General features: G+C 40.6%; 1 long non-coding RNA gene across 1 annotated transcript; it reads left to right on the forward strand.

The window, feature by feature from the left end:
* Positions 1–8,347: 8,347 nt before the first annotated feature.
* Positions 8,348–9,597, forward strand: LOC103479090 (uncharacterized). The gene is made up of 3 exons (XR_535895.3): positions 8,348–8,490; positions 8,610–8,762; positions 9,391–9,597. It is a non-coding gene; the product is annotated as an uncharacterized LOC103479090 (long non-coding RNA).
* Positions 9,598–10,249: the final 652 nt, after the last annotated feature.

Below are 10,249 nucleotides of genomic sequence, written 5' to 3' on the forward strand. Positions count from 1 at the left end.
CATGTTGAAAAGACAAACAAATAGGGTAGGCAATGAATGCATAAAAATGACTCAAACTGAGATCAATTTTGATAATAAAAACAATGACTGCCTCTGAGTGAAGAACTTCAGTTTGTTGTTGACTTTTGCTTTAGCTATTAGCATTAGCGCTGCTGCTAAACCAGTAAATTCTGGAAACAAACATCTGTTCTCACTTTAACACAGAGACTTTCCAAAACAACAGGATCCACAGCTGTTTGTGTTCTTGCTTGTTTGTGTCTGGGTTACTCTGGGCTGTTTCTTCCATTTAGGGCTTTACACATTAGCCAGGTTGAGTTTCAAGTTCCTCATTACGTTCTGATATCTTTGGATGTAGCTTAGTTTCTTATGTCAGTATCAGTCTTTAGGTTTTTGGGTAACACTTTATTTGAAGGGAGGTAAATAAGACTGACATGACACTGTCATAAACACCTGTCATGAACATGAATAAGCCTTCATGAATATTAACCAAGAAATCATTACTGATATAAATTTGTTATAAAAGTATTACTGATTGCACTTTAAAAATTAGGTAACTTTATGTTATTAAAGGTAAAGTTTAAACAGTAATGATTTATTGGTTAATGTCAAGTTGTCATAACAAAGACATTTTGAATAATGTCAACTTTGTATTAAAAGTGTCATAATTTACCGAATGACGCTTTATGACAAGTCATAAATATTCATAAAGGCTTATTCATGTTCATGACAGGTGTTATGTTTATGAAAGTGTCATGACAGTCTTATCCACCCCCCCCCCCTCAATTAAAGTGTTACCGGTTTGGGTTATTTAAAACCTTCTTGTGTCCAGTTTGCTCCATTGTTTATTTCGGTTTACTAGTCACCTTCCCTCTGTTTCCTGCTCTGAATCTTCATTTGTCATTTTTGATTAGTTAAATGCCTTTAATTTTCCGTTTTCTGCCCCTGATGAGCCTCTAAAACCGAATCATGACACAGCAAGTCTGATGACTCTTGTTAAGGTATACCATCTTATGACTCTAATGTCTGCTAAGTCGATACGTTCATTCACATAATACGACCTGTTCTGACTTCTGAGGCGAAAGGTATGTGACATTACCTTTTAATTTTTTTATTCCACTGGTGAATAAAAAAATATTCACCAGTGGAAAACATTCAAAATAGCCACTAATATTCCCAGGACTTTATGTCCCAGAAAGTTCACCCCCATGTCACAACATGCATCACTCAGACAAGTCACAGCGTCCATGCTGACCTCCTCCCAGGTTCTGCAGACATCAGTTAGAAAGTAACATTTTATGACAGACCAAGTATGAAATTGACTCATTTCAAGTTCAAACAGCCCATATGCAGCCTTTTTCACGCATGTCTCCATATGGGGCTGCCATGACCTGTTGTAGTTTGGTTTCCATTTTTTTGTTACTCTTGCATGTTTTGACATTATTAGATTTTGGACATTAAATTATTTGATTATGTTCACTGTGTTTTCTTGTTTAGCTGTTACCATGCTTCACATTTCCTCCCAAACGGCACTGCTTTCAGAAATATGAATCATTGCATTTAAGTAATCATCTTCACTTGTATTCAAGCCTCTCTGTTCACAACTTCCTTTGTTAGGTCCTAAGTATCCCTTCTGGCTACTTTCCTATGTTTTCTCCTTCCTTCCATCTTCCTGCAGTAGGAAATTGGCTGAGGACACGCTGAACATGTAGAACAGATCACCAGACACTGTTAATGGAGTGGTGACACACAATTTAGTTTTTCGTTTCTTTTATTTCTTTCCACACAAAATTACTTGTCTGAACTGTTGCAGAGCAACTAGAGGCAATGGGGTGAGAAAGGAGTTTGACTTACTGATGCTAATTACACATCAGAATGAGAAAACAAAGAATTATCAAGACTAAAATGGAATGAAAATGGAGGATTTACATGATCCAGGGCATTTATTTTCATATTAGTCTCTATTATTGCCGTCATATTTCCTGGAGGAAAAGTGATTTCTGGTTTATTAGACATCACCAGGCCGGTGAGAGCTAGATCTAAACCAAATAACAGCTTATTATTAAGGTACTTTGGAGATGAGTTGTTTTCAAATGAAGAAATCCGGGTCAGTAGCAGTTGCTAAAAGTTAAATTTAAAAAGGCAAATTCATACACTGATATGTTTCTATCTACCTAGACATAAACCTTGGTGTGCGTCACATAAAGGGGCAGGATTATGTAAGATCAACGTTTTTGTGCTTTCCATTGTGTTATAAAGTTATTCTCTCATCAAAAACATACCTAGAGTGTTGCTTTGATTCTTTCATGCATGTTTTGATAAATCCCTTAATCTCCATGGCAATGAAGGCAGAGGATCTTTGTCCTCCTCCTTTGAGGACAAAGATCCTCCTCAGAAGTGGTTCTGAGCTTCTGCCTCACAGAGCAGCTCTTCCCTCTCTCAGCTCCTTCAGACTAGCCAGCAGCAATTGGCAAACAACCATTGGAACTGTTCATCAGCAAAGCTCATTACAGGAGCTACTTCTGAGTGCAACTCTGGTAAAAGCGTTACAGGGTTAATAGAGGAGCCATGTTGTGATGACTTCCTCAAGGCAGCGTTTCAGAAAGAGCAGGAGTTTCTTAAAGAGACGGATTCAATTTCAAGGCGTTAAATGACGAAGTCAAATTTCTTTTAAGTCATATTTAATGCATGCAACATTTTTATAAGAACTGAAGGTAACATTGTGACTTGATTGTGCTGCATTGCCTAAACCTGCTATAAAAGCAGGCATAGGCAATGCATGGATGGACTTTCTTTCTCCAATATCTTTTCATGTGTCGCCATGGTGACGCAGTTTTTTTTTTTTTTTTTATGTCTTCCAAGATGGCCAGTGGGTGCTTTCTTGTAATATCACTGCAAACGCCCTAAATCCCTTAAAACTACAGAACAGTGTGTGTGTGTGTTCAGTGTGCATTTGATGGCTTCACCATCCTTGAGTTGGAGCAAACTGAACGAAGTCTGGAAAATGTTGTGAATCTCAAAGTTGGGATCTCTCCCATGTGTCTCCTCAGACTAATGTTGTTCTCTCCTTCTCTCCTTCAGCACACTAAGCACTTCTGGCCAAGTCAACTCTGTCGACACATTCAGCTTGGAGATCGGCTTGCTGACGGCCACGGCTAGAACGCGTATTGCATTTCGAGTTTAGTTGCCCCTCCGAATTCTTCCATTTTTACGAACTTGTCTTTAAAATGTGATTAAAAATACAAATAGTTAAATGATTACTCTCAGCTGTCCCCTGTATCAGTGTAAACAAGAATGTTGGCATTTTCTTCCAGCTGAACATACAAACTTCAAAACATCAGTTCAGCAAAGATAATTAAAAGCATAACATCTGGTTTCAGAGAGTTAACTCCCCCTTCCCCTTTTTTTCCCCATGTTGCAGCAGCATTCCTGAGAGCAAAAGCTAATCTGTGCAACTGTCAGATGAAAACAGAGCCATGTGTATCTCCTGATCTGGCCTGCAGAGAGGAGCAGCCGAGCGCCGCTGTCCTGCATGCCACCGCCTCACTGCGTCAAGACGCCCCAAAATTACCGAGGGTCAACCCTTCAAAAACACATTTCAGATACAGCCGTCGCGGATTAAGGATTGTGTTGCTCTCATCGTGAAATTCTGCAGAGATAAAGAAGGATTACACTGGGGGGGAAAAATCAAGTCGCAGCCTAATGCGCGCTTTACCAACAGGAAGCTCCTGATTCTGCAGGTTTTCATTTTCACACTGGCCCTAAAGGTTGAGATGGAAACGCTCTGTCGAGTCGCTTCTGCATCTCTGTGCTTGCTGTTGAGTTTTTAAAGGGACAGTATGATGTCAAATTGACTTTTTAGCTTTATGTAATAATGTTATTACTTCATCAAAAACATACCTGGACTGTTGCTTTGATTCTTTCACGCATGTTTGAGAAATCCGTTAATCTCTCGTGGCAACCATTCAGCTGTGCAAAACACCCGGGTGGGCCTAGCTCCACCTCCCCCCATTCAGCTCCTTCAGACTAGCCAGCGGGAATTAGTAAACACTTGTTGAACACCGCGCATCTGCAAAGTCATTATAGAAGCTATTTCTCAGTGAAATGCTGGTAAAAACATTAAAGAGTAAATAGAGGAGCCATGTTGTGATGACTTCCTGAAGGCGGAGTTTCAGAAATAGCAGGAGCTTCTTAAAGAGACAGAGGCCCAATTTCAAGGCGTTAATTTCTAAGTCAAATTGCTTTTAGCATCTTTTAATAACTTAAGTTGTTAGCCCTGTCGCCGCAATAAATCACTTAATCACATGCTAAATTAAAATTAGCTCAATAATTTCCATTTGCATGATTTATCATTTTTCTCTTTTCTCTCTTTCTACCAAAAACTGGATGACTAAAGACTTCAGTCTGGTGTTTTGGTCTCAACTAGACCGTTTTTTCTGAATGATATTTTGCTTACAGAGACTTCATAGCTCTTTCTATTTGTTGTTTCTGTTGTTTTGTTTATTCATTTTTGGATGTTTAAAAGGCTTTCCAGTTCCAGCGTTAAATGTTCACTACAATTTAAAAATGGTCTCAAAACAACAATATTATCGTTTATTGCAAAAACCTCTGAGACAATTTATCATCCATCAAAATTTGCTATTGTGACAGGCTTAAGCGTAGTTACTTGATTGTACCATATATTGCCGTTATGTGCCTGGAAAATACACAAAACTGCTTCTTTAAAAAAAGATTTCATTCTTTTATATTTAGCAAAGCAAACCATGTCATCGCCTCAGACCGGCTCATTTAGCTCTCTGGCATTACACAACTGTAGATGTGAGCAGAGGTTACCGAGAAACGACTGTCACGATGCGCTCAGCATGCTGCATCAACCTCTCAGAGACGCCCAGGGTGTAGCATAAAACCAGCATGCACTGGATGTTTTCTGCTTCGTGTTGCAGCACGGCTCTGGACGTACCCGCGGCACAAACACGCATGGAACGTTTTCCTTCTGGTTACCTGAAGGCAGAGGCTGCTTCTCGCTGAAAACAACAGTGAGAGCAGCAGGATGTCACGTATCCAGTAAAAGGAAACCTGTAAAAGGTACAAAAGTACAAAAGTATTCAGGTTGATACAATCGTGAAAGAGGAAATCATGCTAATTGTAATCACATCTGTTCCATGCTGAGAAAAAAAAACAAACAAAACAAACTATGTTCTTTCTTAGCTCTTAGGGTTATTATTTTTAGGTATTGTTTCTTATTTAAAAAAAAAAAACAATGGTTGATCTTTTCCCTTATTTTTGTTTTTTTTTCCATCCATGAGATCCATTTACTTTATCTAACTGCAGCCTTGTCCCTGACTTTGTTCTGTTGCTTGGAGACAAAGTGAAATAATGTAGCTCTGTGCGAGCAAGACCCATCTACTTCAGGCTAAATATAGACGTAAAAACAACTAATTTAAAAGAAAAAGTTCCCACATATCTCTTTTACCATAAATTATCAAATTCTTGAGCATTTTCACCCCGTCACATCTACCTCCGATATTAGGAAGGCCATTTAAAGCACCTTGCACTCAAAAACATATTACATAAGCTCAAAGATTTGCATCCACGGTCGACGATGTGTAAGGAATGTCGTATGTAAAGATGGTTCCAGCTCCTGGAACAGGAACTGCTGGAATGTTGCATGGCTGCGCTCTGTTTGTCATCATATTTTCCAGGGAGATTTCTCTCTCGTGTATGACGAATGGCCGTGTGAACCTCACACTCCATTACAGATACTAGCCGGTGGAGTCTCTTTCTACAGCAGTCGCTTCAATGAAAACACAGCTGGTGGTGAAAAAACAAAGAGGACCCTCTTTCAGTTGTGCGGTTTTACACATCAGAACATTCGACTGGACTCTGAATCTGTTTACATCCGAGATAAATCAGCAAATTGTTGACTGCTGTAGGCTCTGAATGAAAAAAACAATGAAGCTGTAATGGATTACAGTCAGTGGTTTTGTTTAGTTTCTTCTCTGTGGCTGTCTGTCTTCCGGATCTGCTGTGGAGAAATCTTTGGAACGTTGCTTCATTGCTTACACAATCCACTTCCAGCCAAGACTCAGCTCTCACACAGGTGGGCTCATGTTTAAGTTTACAATGCTTTGGGATTGGTTCATGTTCTGCAAATCAGTCCCAAATTATTACCCCAACACACACACACACGCACACACACACACACACACGCACACACACCTCTTCTGAGCCTGTGGTTTATTTTAAGTAAATTATCGCTATCATTTTAGCATCAAAAAGGCCTTTAAGAGTATTTATCAACCAATGCCACGTTACGTCAGCACTTGGATTGTGTACTGTCACCTACACAATCCAAGAATACGTTATTCTAACTATTTAAACTCTTTACAGTTAGGCTAGTAAAATTATTTACAACCAGCAGCCAGTGCAGATCACCTATCTTCACCAGGCACAACTCCCACACGCAGGTTTGCAGAACCTGCAGATGTCCGAGGTTTTATTTGTATTTCAGTAAATAACCAGATATTTTTCCCATGTTATTAGTGAAACAATCTGCCACTGGAACGAGAACCTTTTCATCAAGATTAAGGAATTGTCAACTTAAAACAAGTTCCTACATTTTGCTACAAAAATAAATAAAGTCACTTGTAAGTTAGTTTTGTCTTATATCAGGTATAATAGAAACTAGACCAGAAACTTTCGTCCACTTTTCAGGAATTTGTCCCACTGTGGAAACAGCTTTATGATTCCAACCCAGGAACAAGTGCTTCAACAAGGACATTGCGGACATCTTTTTGTCTTTGTATTAAACATTATATCACGGTTGGTTTCTTACTAACCTTTCATTACCTCAACAAGGCAACATTTCTGAAAGGCAACGGAAATGTTGCCTTTCCCTGGAAATGCAAGTCTGCTCAGATGATTTAGGAAAATCAAATTTCCGCTGAGTGACTGAAAGTTAGAGATATTTTTGCGTCTATGTCCTCAGCTCTGGACTCCCGCCTCACTTCCTCTGTGGCATCCTCAGATAACTTCTCCTGGTGCTGGCCCCAAGTCATGTCTGCTGAGGAAAACAATATTTCTGTCCTGACTCACCACCGTGGGATGAGATAAAGCTCTCAGGCAATCATGAGTTAGTGTATCTAATTCTCCCGTCACATCTTCACATCTGGATTCGATGATGCTCTGCGATGCCGGTCACAAGACTCTATCATACACGTCCGCAGATGGCACCCAGACAGCTTTAGAACTTTGCTTGTTTCAAGCCTCCCGCCCCCCATTCAGTAGCTCCTCTGACTTTTACAGGCATTAGTTTACTTGATTAGATTTCTGGATTTATTTGAGTCATCTGAGCGTTCCAAGATGTACAACTAGTGAGAAATTACCATCGCTCTTCCTGGTACTTTGTCAGTGAAAGTCAGCTTGAATTGAGTTTTCCAGCTCAATGGGTGTATAGGTCGTGTGGATGAACGAAAAAAAAAAGACGTTTTGTACGAATTAGTTCCCGTCTCAGAGGAAGCGGCCTCTCTTCTGTGACACACAAATAAAGGTGTGTTCATTTGCACACAGTGGAGGCGCACAGGGATAGGGCACGACAAAAAAACACCTCCACAATAACGTGGAGGAAACACAATACCTCTCCTCACAAGCCTTTAATGCTCCTGGTTTTTGTCCTGGCTGATGGGAGGTTTTGCTTTTTCTGGGTTTTTGTGGTGCTGCGATGGGTGTTCGAGTTTCAGACCGGTCCTTTGGGACGCGATGGGAAAAAATGAAATATGGAATTTGAATTCTTCAAAATAAAAAGTTCATGATATCAGGATTTACTCATTAGCTCAGGCTCATTTTGTTATAATGTAGTTGCATAATCTGCATAATCTAATGTATTTTAAAGTGGCAGGGTTTACATGATGTATTATTCCACCATCATCATCATCATCATCATCATCAAATACAATTTTTCATGCATGTCTGAGAAATCCTTCGATCTCCTGTGGCAACCATTCAGCTGTGCAAAATAGCTGGGTGGGCTTAGCTGCACCTTCAAGGCGTAGCTCCTCCTCCAGCTTTGGAGCTTCCATCTCACAGAGCAGCCTTCACCCACAACTGTGTGTTAGGGTGACCTATGACCCCCCACAAGTGGTGGACAATGTCTCCCACCCCATGCATGAAGCTGTTGCTGAACTCCAGGATGCTGCATCCTCAGTGCACTAAGCAGCCTTATCAGATATCCTTCCTCCCAGCAGCTGTTACAGCAGTTGTCACGGCTCCCAACAAGCTCAATAAGTGTTTACATACAAGCTGGTATTTGCACTGTTCGATTTTTTTGTTTTGTTTTTGATTTGCAAGTTTTTTTTTCAAACTTTCAAATTTTCAACATTTGGAGCACAGAAATTCTCTTTTCCAGAAAATTTCAGCGATTAATCTCAAAATTCCTTAACCTAGTTTAGCTGAAACTGACTCCTTCTTTTATTTCTATACCTACAATACACCATGGTAATTTTCCACTCTCTTCCGGATGTACTCAAATTTCTGTGACATTCAGTCCAAGTACCTGCTTAGCTTTGTGTGTGTGTGGGTGTGTGTGTGTTTTTTTCTTTGCTGCCGTTTGAAAGGATTAAAGCAAAAACCTACCAAACAGGTTTCTGCCATTTCAATGTGCGAAACAGCCGACTGTTGGGGAAACAGGAGAAAAAGGGGAAACGGCAACGAGAAACTCGCTTTTCAGCTGGAGGACAAAACTACAATGATTTCTTCCAAACAAGAAGGTGTGTATTCAGGTGCACTCAGGAGGGAATAGCTCCTTATTTATTGAGCAGCACATACTGAGGGGTTTTAGCAGCAAAGCATGACAAAAAACAAGCCAATAAACAGGCAGTTCCACTAAATATTGCCTGTGCAGAATAATTTTGGTAATTTAAACAATAAGAGATGAAACCTGCCCATCTCTTTCAGCCCGCCGTTTGGTTAGCTAACCCTCCCATGATCAGACAGGTGCTGCTTCAGGTGAGTGCAGGTCCAAATTTTTCCAGCAGCCCTTAGACCTGGGTAACTTTCCGATGGTGAAACTACCTGGGATCACATCAAAAAAACTGGCTCATTTTCTCACACACACATATGCAAGCAAACACAAGCACAAAAATCACACACAAACAACACAACCTCCCCTCCCCCCCATCCCCATCCTTCCCTTAGGCCGCGCTGTGAAACAACAGGGGAATCCGGCGTAGCGACACCAACCTCCCCCTGGTACTTTTCCACTGATAACAAAGGCTGAGGAGCGTCATGTTGCAATACTTGTTCATGTTGACTTTGCTGGTTTATGACACACACATTCCATATAGGCAAGGTAGACAATAAAGGTTGCTCTAGTAGATCTGATTTGTTTTTTTACAGGGGCGGCGAGCTGGCTACTGATCAACACCTGGAGTTTTCCACTGTCCTATATCAAAGGCATCCATCTTCATTAACAGGCAGCAGATGCGCAGGGTTGTGGAAGGCTCCGGGAACGAAACGGAGCAACAGCAAGAATCCAATTTCAGTGATTAAAACCAGAAACATGTCGGAGACGAGCAGAGAGCGTTAACGGCGGGAGAAGTTCGACTAATTGTGTTTGCGGCTGCAGATTTTACAATGTTCAGGGGAGACTTTTATACCACTTAATGTACAGACAGCAAAAGGTCACATTTAACCACTTACAACTGAAGAAGTGGGTTTAGTTTTTTCCCCGTTTTGGTTTCAACAAAGCCCTCATTCATCCATTCATTTATTCTCCCTTAAGCACATTAAATAAGGTCTGACCGCAGGGACATGAGTCCCAGTCCTCAGAAGACCCCAAAGGAACAAAATGAACCCAATAATGGGATCTATATTTGGTCGGCACAAAACCGGCCTGTTGTTTTTGTTTGGACAAACTGTGCTGTGATGCATCCAAACGGACTATGAGGTTAATTTGTTGAAATTAATCTAATTAGTTGATTCAATAGTGGGGGAGTATGCAGCGGGTTTAATAGAGCGCCTATGAGAAGTGGTGGAATCAGAGATTCACATCGTGGATGCAACTGTGTAATGCTGTTGCTGCGATATGGAGCCAAAATTACCGAGGGTCTGTTTCAGGTGCCATGTTGAAGCTCTGAAGCAAAGAATAAAGGAGGTTCTGAAGATGAGACGAGATGAAACTAAAAAAGTGGGTGGAGAGTGTACTTTCTCCAAGTTACCGGTTGAATGCCGTTATAATTCGATACTAGTTTTTGGT

This window comes from Poecilia reticulata, chromosome 17 (assembly GCF_904066995.2).
Source record: "Poecilia reticulata chromosome 17, P_reticulata-male-v2, whole genome shotgun sequence".
Lineage (NCBI taxonomy): Eukaryota > Metazoa > Chordata > Actinopteri > Cyprinodontiformes > Poeciliidae > Poecilia > Poecilia reticulata.